This window comes from Rattus rattus, chromosome 9 (genome assembly GCF_011064425.1).
Source record: "Rattus rattus isolate New Zealand chromosome 9, Rrattus_CSIRO_v1, whole genome shotgun sequence".
NCBI lineage: Eukaryota > Metazoa > Chordata > Mammalia > Rodentia > Muridae > Rattus > Rattus rattus.
The window spans coordinates 86,832,642-86,841,783 of NC_046162.1; positions in this window are offsets into that span (position 1 = coordinate 86,832,642).

A 9,142-nucleotide genomic window follows, 5' to 3' on the forward strand; every position below is an offset into this window, starting at 1 on the left:
ACACACACACACACACACACACACACAGACACACAGACACACACACACACACACACACACACACACACACACACATACACACATACACACAGACACACAGAGACACACACACACATACACACACACACACACAGATACACACACACACAGACACACACACAGACACACATACACAGACACACACACAGATACACACACAGACACACAGACACACACACACACAGACATGGACAGACACAAACACACACACAGACACACACACACACACACACACAGACACACAAACACACACACAGACACACACACACACACAGACACACACACAGACACACAGACACACACAGACATACACACATACACACAGACACACACAGACATACACACACAGACACACACACACACAACACACACACAGACACACACAGACATACACACAGACACACAGACATACACACAGACACACAAACACACACAGACACACAAACACACACAGACACACAAACACACACAGACACACATAAATAATAAAAAATAATAATAAAGTTTTAATGAGATAGACTGTCAAGTCACTCCCAGACTTTTCCTCTCATAGACCTGTAGAACTGGATGCACCCTTCTCACTTTGATAGGGAGGAAACAGAAGCCCCAAGAGGGTAAGACTTGACCCAAGACCCTACGCATGGCTATGGCCTGGAACCTGTGATTTGAATTGAAGACCATCAAGGCCCTACTAAGCGATTATTTCCTAATGGCACTGTCCATATGCCAGGCTGAGCACAAGGCACAGCCTAGGTGTAGGAATAAGGTCTCTGAGTAAGACACAAATGTTGCCCATTTCACACCTCAGGCCACACTCTTGAAATAGAATGGCTCTTTCTTATTTCTGCTTCAGAAAATGTGCCAGGAAAGGGCCTGTCGATTGAGCTAGGCATCTCTACCCATTAGCATTTCCCTGTGTCTCAGTCCTTTAACCCTGGAGTTCTTAGTTCTGAGTAGCTGTCTACACTCTGCCTACAGTGTCTGGTGAGGGTTCTGGCTGCGACTTGTCCCCGGTACATGTGTGTGGCCACTCATCCTTGCACTAAGAGATGACCAAGGTACCCTTTTATGCCCTCGTGACCAGATGCAGACTCAGCTCTCAGGCCTGGGGGTAAAGAGCCTCTGCGGATGCTGACTCAGCCAAGCAAACATTTCCTAAGTGTGAGTCACATGCTGGGCAGTGTGTTAGGGGTCTGGGATCATTTGGGACAAGTTAGATTCAATTCCTGCTGTAAACTGAGTTGGGATGAGAGATACAGACAGGTGTGCATCTCTCTTTATGCTGGGTGGGAGGAAGCAGGTTTTACAATGTGAAGCAGTTATCCATTTACTCCTCATAGCTGTCCCCAGGGCAGCATTCTTCTTTCTAGTTTCCCTACCTGTCTATCTGTCTGTCTGTCTGTCTATCATCTATCATCTGTCTATCATCTATCTCTATCATCTATCTATATCTATCTATCTCTCTATCATCTATCATCTATCTTTATCTATCTATCATCTATCTATCTATCATCTCTCTATATCTATCTATCTCTCTATCATCTCATCTATCTATCTATCATCTATCATCTCTCTATATCTATCTATCTCTCTATCATCTATCATCTATCTATCTCTATCTATCTATCTATCTATCTATCTATCTATCTATCTATCTATCATCTGTCTGTCTTTCTGTCTGTCTGTCTACCTATCCCCTAAAGGAAGAAGCAGGAATCTAGCACTGAAGAAAAGCTCAATAGCATTTCAGGCAGGAAGAAAAGCTGAACCAAAGCTTAGCTTTGAAAGCAGGCAAGAAGGGGATGGGTGTGGGGCCATCTGGCATCGTGGATCAGGGAGACACCAGATACTAAGGGCGGAGCTGATGATGACCAACACTGACTGCCAGGCCAGTGCTTCTGAACTGCTCCCAATGGGTAATGAGAACTTTGAAAGTTTTCATGAAGGTGTGTTTTTAGAAATGGCTCGTTAGGAGCTGGACGTGGCTGCACACACCTAAGATTCCAGCACTTGGGTGCCGGAGGCTGGAAGATCAGGAGTTCAAGGCCAGCCTTGGCTACATAGAGTGTGAGGTTAGCCTGATTATACAAGACCTTTCTAACATCAGTAACTGTGGTGGTGACTGCATGCCGCGTGCTTTCATCACTTTGCAGAGACTTGTATGGTAATCTTGGGTGATTCTTAGGGACCTGTGGTCCATTTTACCAAATCAGAGGGCGGAATAGGGACGTGATTTCTGATCTTTTTTTCTGGAGTTAACTATGTCAAGATTCAGCCTTCAGACTCACTAATTACACATAGAAATGTCATTTAACCTGTGGGTGGATTTCTCTTGTTGTAAAGAGACACCATAACCAGGGCAACTCTTATAAAGGAAAACATTTAATTGGGGCTGGCTTGCAGTTTCAGAGGTTCAGTCCTTGTGATCATGGTGAGGAGCATGGTGGCATGCGGGCAGATGATGCTGGAGAAGGAGATAGGAAGTATATATTTTGATCTGCAGGCAGCAGAAGGAGACTGTGAGCCTCACTAGGTATGGCTTGAGCAGAGAAGACTTCAAAGTCCACCCCCACAGGGATACACTTCCTCCAGCAAGGCTATCTCCTAATAGTTCCACTCCATATGGGCTTATGAGGGCCAATTACATTTGAACCACCACACTGGGTCTCAGTATTTCCATCTTTAAAATGGGGACGGAGCAATGGCTCTGTTGGTAAAGTGCTTACTGTACTTGCCTGAGGACCTGGATTTTGATCCCAGCACCTGTGTCGAAGTATGGCTTTGGATTTGTCGTCTTACTGGGGTGTGCTCACTGGTCAGGCAGACAAGTCAATTGCCTAACTGGAAACTCAACGAGATACTTTGTGTCAAGAAATAAAATAAGTTGGAGAGACATAGAGGAAGACACCTGACACCAGCCGCTAACTCCCACATGCACGCACACCCAGGCAGGCATAGAAGTGCACAGGACACACACACACACACACACACACACACACACACACACACACAGAGAGAGAGAGAGAGAGAGAGAGAGAGAGAGAGAGAGAGAGAGAGAGTAAACCATTGACATTTCTTTTAAATGTAAATAATAGTAAGATCCACCTAAGAGGAAGGTTGTGAGGAAGAAATGACTCAACACATGTATAAGAATTGGAAGACACTTGTTCACTGCATGGCACATCTACAGGCAGAGGGACGCAACGGCATCCTTGACAGAGAGTATCCAGGGACCATCTGCCTTCCTAGGAAGGAGGTGGTGAAGGTTCGTTGGCAGAGCAGGTGCAGTTAAAACTGAGAAACCAGGCGAGCACCCGTTCCTGGTATTGGTACTAATTAACCTATGTCACGCTCCCCTGTGCCGATCTTTTATGTTTATTATAAAACTAAAGTAAAAACAAAGGAGTTGACAAACATGAAGGAGGCTTAAGACTTCCTCCCATCTCTTCTGTGTATTTTCCTGCACATCGCCACTTGGAGACTCCTATCCTCAGGCACAAAATTGGCAACGTTTAGTGGTCTTGTCTTTTTCAGGTTAGCAGAGGAAGGGGTGGGCTTCCTGGGGACTTTTCATGCACAGATGCCATCCCACGTTTTATGTTCCTTTAGAAGACTGTCATCTTATTTACATCGTGTGCATACGTGTCTGCTTGCACGGGCATCACCTGAGTGCCTGGTACCCCAGGAGGGTAGAAAAGGGTATCAGATGCCCTGGAACTGCAGTCACAGGAGCTTATGTGGGTTCTGGGAGCTGAACCTGGGTCCTCTGCACAGCATCCTGTGCTCTGACCACCGAGTCGTCTCTTTAGCCCCTTATTTTACTTTTGGATAAACAGAAACCTACATAGAAGTTATCAGATAGCTACTTCTCAGGAACCCTGAACAATCTGAAGAAAAAAAAAAGTGTATGCATATGTGTGTGTACACGTGTGTGTGTGTGTGTGTGTGTGTGTGTGTGTGTGTGTGTGTGTGTGTGTGATTATTTAACAGTAAGAGAAGCCGGGAAGGGGGAGAAAGATGCTGAAAAAAAGAGAAAAGGCAATAAACTTTTAAAAAAGGATAAAAGTAGGAGATAAGGGAGGAAGGAGAAAAGATTAAAAGGAAGAGAGGGAGATCAGAGCAGAGGAGAAGGGAAAGAGAATCAAGGAAAGGGAGGGGAGGGGAGAGTAAAGGAAGGGAGAGGAGGGGAGAGGAGGAGAGAGAAGGAGAGGGAAAGAGAGGGGAAGACAGGGGAGGAGGAGGAGGGGAGGAGAGGAGAAATGCCCCTAGGTGCCACTGCCCAGAGGCGGCTGTCCAGTTCCAGCCCAGCCTTTGCTCAGAGCCCTTTTGTTTCTAGGAATGGGGGTCACAGTCTATAGGTAGCACCCTGGCCTCTTTCCACATGCTCAGAACCACCTGGCATGGACATTGCTTTCTGGTCCGCGTCTCTCCCTATAGCTAGCTCCCCTCTGTGGCCTTTGTGACAGTTGTGTCAGCAGCGGTGGAGAACTTGACCTTTCCCATCCTTGGCCCACACACCTCATTAATTTTTCTGTGCACCTGGTGCTGGCCACGATGGAGCGGTGAAGTGGCCGGGTCTGCGGAGAAAGGAGCAGTGCTCAGTTCCCAGAAGCTGGGCCTGAGAGTTCACTGGAGTTATAGGGTCATGCTCCAGGATCCTTGGACCTTTGATATCAGAACATTGTTTAGAAAAACAATAAGTCTCATAGATGCATAGCGACTCTACAAATAGAAAAGAAAATAATGTAAAAAAAAAAAAAGTACTGAAATAATGAAATGAAAATACGCTCAGTGCCCCCTGGATGAAAATTATTTTGGATTTGATGGAGCCCTGGACTGGATTATTTGGACTGAATTAGGAAAAGGCGAACCTTTGCAATAATACCCTGATGTAGGAAGTGGTCAGTGTCGCTGGGCCTGGTGGCTTAGGCCTATAACCCCGGTTACTTGGGAGGGCGGGCAGGAGGATCATAAGACCAATGCCTTCCTGGGCTCAGGGTGAGTTTGAGGTAAGGTTGGTGACTTAGTGAGACTGTCTCAAATAAAATGAGCAAACAGCTGGAGCTATGACGTAATGGCGGGTGCTTCCTTAGCAGGGCAAGGCTCCAGGCCGGGAGACTGAAGCAATGGGGCTCTAGAACTTAAGACCATGGTCACAAGGTGGGTACTCGGTGCCGACCCACTCTCTGTTATCACGGCTGCACTGCTCCTATGTGTCCCTTTGACTTTATTTGGGAAGCTCTGTCACTTGCCTAGGTACTCTGGTAAAGTCATTCCTTTTAGACAATGGGATTTAGTTCCTGTTCATTAAGGAAAAAAGACATAGTCTAGTCTATGGGAGCCCTCATTAAAACAAAACAAAATGAAACAAAACACCCAAACTTATCAAAGATTATAAATGCAGGGCTGGAGAGACAGCTCGGTTAGGAGCTCTTGCTACTCCTTTCCCAGGGGACCTGGCTAGGTTCTGACCCCAGCATCGGTCAGGCAGTTCATAACTATCTATCCAGCTCCAGTGGATTTAACAACTCTGGTCTCCACAGGTGCTTGCACATGTGCGCGCGCACACACACACACACACACACAGATACACACACACACACAGAGATACACATATACACAGATACACACATACACACTCACTTACATATACACATTTGCTTGTGCACACACACAACACACACATACATATACATACACACAGATATACACACAGATACACATACAAGCACACACAGATACATACACACACAAATACACATACAAACACACACACTCACATACACACAGACACACACATACAAACACACACACACAAACCTGACTTTAGACACACACACAGATACACACACAGATACACTCAGACACATGTACACAGATACACAGATACACACACACACTCACTCACATATACACATTTGCTTGTGCACACACACAACACACATACACACATACATATACATACACACAGATATACACATATACAGATATACATACAAACACACACACAGATACACATACAAACACACACACTCACATACACACAGACAACACATACAAATGCACACACAAACCTGACTTTAGCCACACACACACACACACACACACACACACACCCACCCCTGACTTTAGCCACAACAAAAATACACCATTTTTTTTAGGTTGTTTTTGGGGAGTTTCTTTGGAAGTCTGCTTTGAGGAAGAAGCCAGCTTGAGCTGTTTTTTTTTTTTTTTTTATCCCTCTGATCCCTGCTGGCTGACCAAGGACTTCAGGCTGTTTACACTGTGGGGCTTTAGATATGGTTATTTGTGTGGCATTGTATCGGAGCCTTCAAATATTTGCCGGGAGGTTTGGTGGAAAATGTCTAGACCAATGCAAACACTGCAGGCCCCAGGGCAATCCCAGAAGCTCGAGGGGGTCATTCAAGACCCCAGCTCTATCCGACCAGCATCCCAGGGAAGCCCCTCTGATTCTCCTTAGAGGCAATGAGCCCATCAAAGGGTCCACGGCCACTTCCCCTCCCCCCAGATCTTGATTTCCCACTAACCTGATTCATTCATTCCTGATCCCAGAGAGGTACACTGGAGAGCCATTGACCTAAGAATCAGGAGCCTAAACACTAACTCTCGGTTGCCTCCCGCCCACTGGGTCACCAGGGCATGCAAATGACCTCTCTAGGCTCTGGTTTTCTTGGTTTTAATGAAAGCCATTGAGAAAAAAAAAAAAAAAAAAAGTGGCTTCTAAGGCCCCTTTGAACCAATCTCTCTCTTCCTTAAGCACCTCTCAGACAGGGCTAAGAAACCAGGTTTGCTGTGGAAGATTAAGAAAAAAAGAACGAGATGAAGTCTCCTGCCTCTACACTTTTAATGGCTTTCCTCTCTTAGCGACTTCTTGGGCACTCAAAACGTACAGAGCATAGGGTGGCTAGAGGCGAGGGTGTGTGATAAATCACTTATTCGTGCCCCATACAGTGCAGGGTAAAAAAAAAAAAATCTGTCACTATGTCTCAAGATTGTGGGCCACCTGATTTCCTGGACAGGCGCTTACATACTTAAATAAACCTCTCACAGCAAGCCAGGAGCTCTATGTGCGGCAAGCACCGTATATGCTGAGCTCTTATTGTGGACCAAAGTCTGGCAGATACCCGAAAGTTCTCTAGCTTGGAAAGCCCCCAGGACAACCTGGTGAGGTAGCACCTTTTACCTGACACCATGAAGTGATCAAGAGACCCCAGCACCCCCACCACCACCACCCCCCTGGGATCTGAAGCCATTCTTCCGGACCTCTGCTTCTGGGGGTTGCATTTTCAAAGCACAGAATGCCGAGTTTAGAGTTAGGCAGAAGCACAGCGCCCATAGATAATGTGCACCTAATCTCTTGGTTAGAGAGAGAAGTGAGACTTGAAGCCAGGTGTTCTCACTCAAAAAATTAGAACCCCCCCCCATCCTGCCCTGCCCTGCCCTGCTCGATACATTGCTTGGACAGCACACTGGCGGTGACTCTTGTGTTGGAACCCCAGCTCCACTACCCGGCCCCCAACCCCACCCCACCCCTGCACATGGTAGGTGGACACTAATACTGAGCTACACCTGCAGCCTGCTAGCGTGTGTTTATATGTAACAGTTTGGAAACCCTCAGAGCGGGCACACATACCAACAACGCGCATCCTTGACCCCTTGACTCCTTGCTTTATACACAGCCTTTTGTTTCTTTTCCTTTGCGGGCTCCATTCACAATTCCATCTTCCTAGAGCCTCATCCTTTCCCATTAGAAGCCATCCTCAGGCCTGAGGCAAATGCTTACGAAACGTTTTAATTAAATTTATTCTTTACTTTGTGTGTTTAGGGTGGGGAGGCACATGCCGTAGTGCACGTGTGGAGATTAGAGAACAACTTCCCTTTCAAGACTTGGTTATTCCCTTCTACTAGGTGGGTCCTCCTTGCTCCTAGGGAGCAAACCCCAGATAGGCAGGCTTGGCGGCAAGCACCTTTACCCATTGAGCCATCTCGCAGGCCCCTGTAGCAAATCATTAGCAGACCCTATCAGCGCCTATCTTCTCCTTATAAGCTGAGGGGCTGGCCGGTCCTCAGGTCCTCATCCACCCCTGCCCCCAGTCAGGCCGGCCAGTTTTATCTACAATCATCTGTCCTCACATCTGGTGCTTCCTCCAGCTTCCTTACCACCTGCAAGGCACAGGAGCCTGAGGGATTGTATTCAACCAATGTTGGATCATGCCTGGCTGATAAATATTCTAATAGTCTCCCAAGTCACTCAGAGCAAAAGCCCTGTGTGCTGCGCCGACTCCAGCTTCTCTGCCTCCTTGCTATTCTTGGAAACACTCTGACACAGGTCTGCCCCAGGGCCTTTGCATCTGCCATTTCTCAGAGCACTATTCCCTAGCTGCCTGCACAGCCCCCCTTCAAGCATACAAACTTGTCATTGCCTCCGTGAGGAATTTCCTTCCTATCCTTATTAACATTTCAGCCTCAATGTTTTAGCTTTATATCCTGGCTTCCTCCCCTGCCCCACCCCGTTTACCTTTAAAACATTGATCACCACCAGCCAGAATATGAATTGAATCAGCTAATTCTGTTTGCTGTCTGTCCTCCCAACTTTATAGTGCATAAGTCTCACCCGGACAGGGATTATTTTAAGGGGGAAAGTGCCATAACCACTGGTGCCGCATTTAGTAGAGGTCAGCAGATGTTTGTTGACTGAATATTGAAACTTCCTGCCTCAGCAGGTATCTGCGTTTTGGCTGCTCTTACAGGTCTGCAAGTGAAATCTCTATGTCAGCTCCACCACCACTCCCCTGAGGCTGAGGCTGCTCACTCTTTCCCTGAGCTGCCTCCTACCAAAGGCACTCTCCAAAGAGGTGTGCATGACAAGCTGAAGAAGGCAACTCCCAAGTGTCCTACGTTCTGGGATTTTCCACAGACTGCCACACAAGCCTCATCCCCAGCTTCTGGAGACCCTCCCTACCTTCACAGATCTCACTCTGAGTTTTAATAGTCCCCGACTACGAAAGGCTAGCCATTTGGCTTACCGAATATTACTTATTCAAATACATCTGCTTGTTCGAGAAATGCCCAGTCTTAAAGA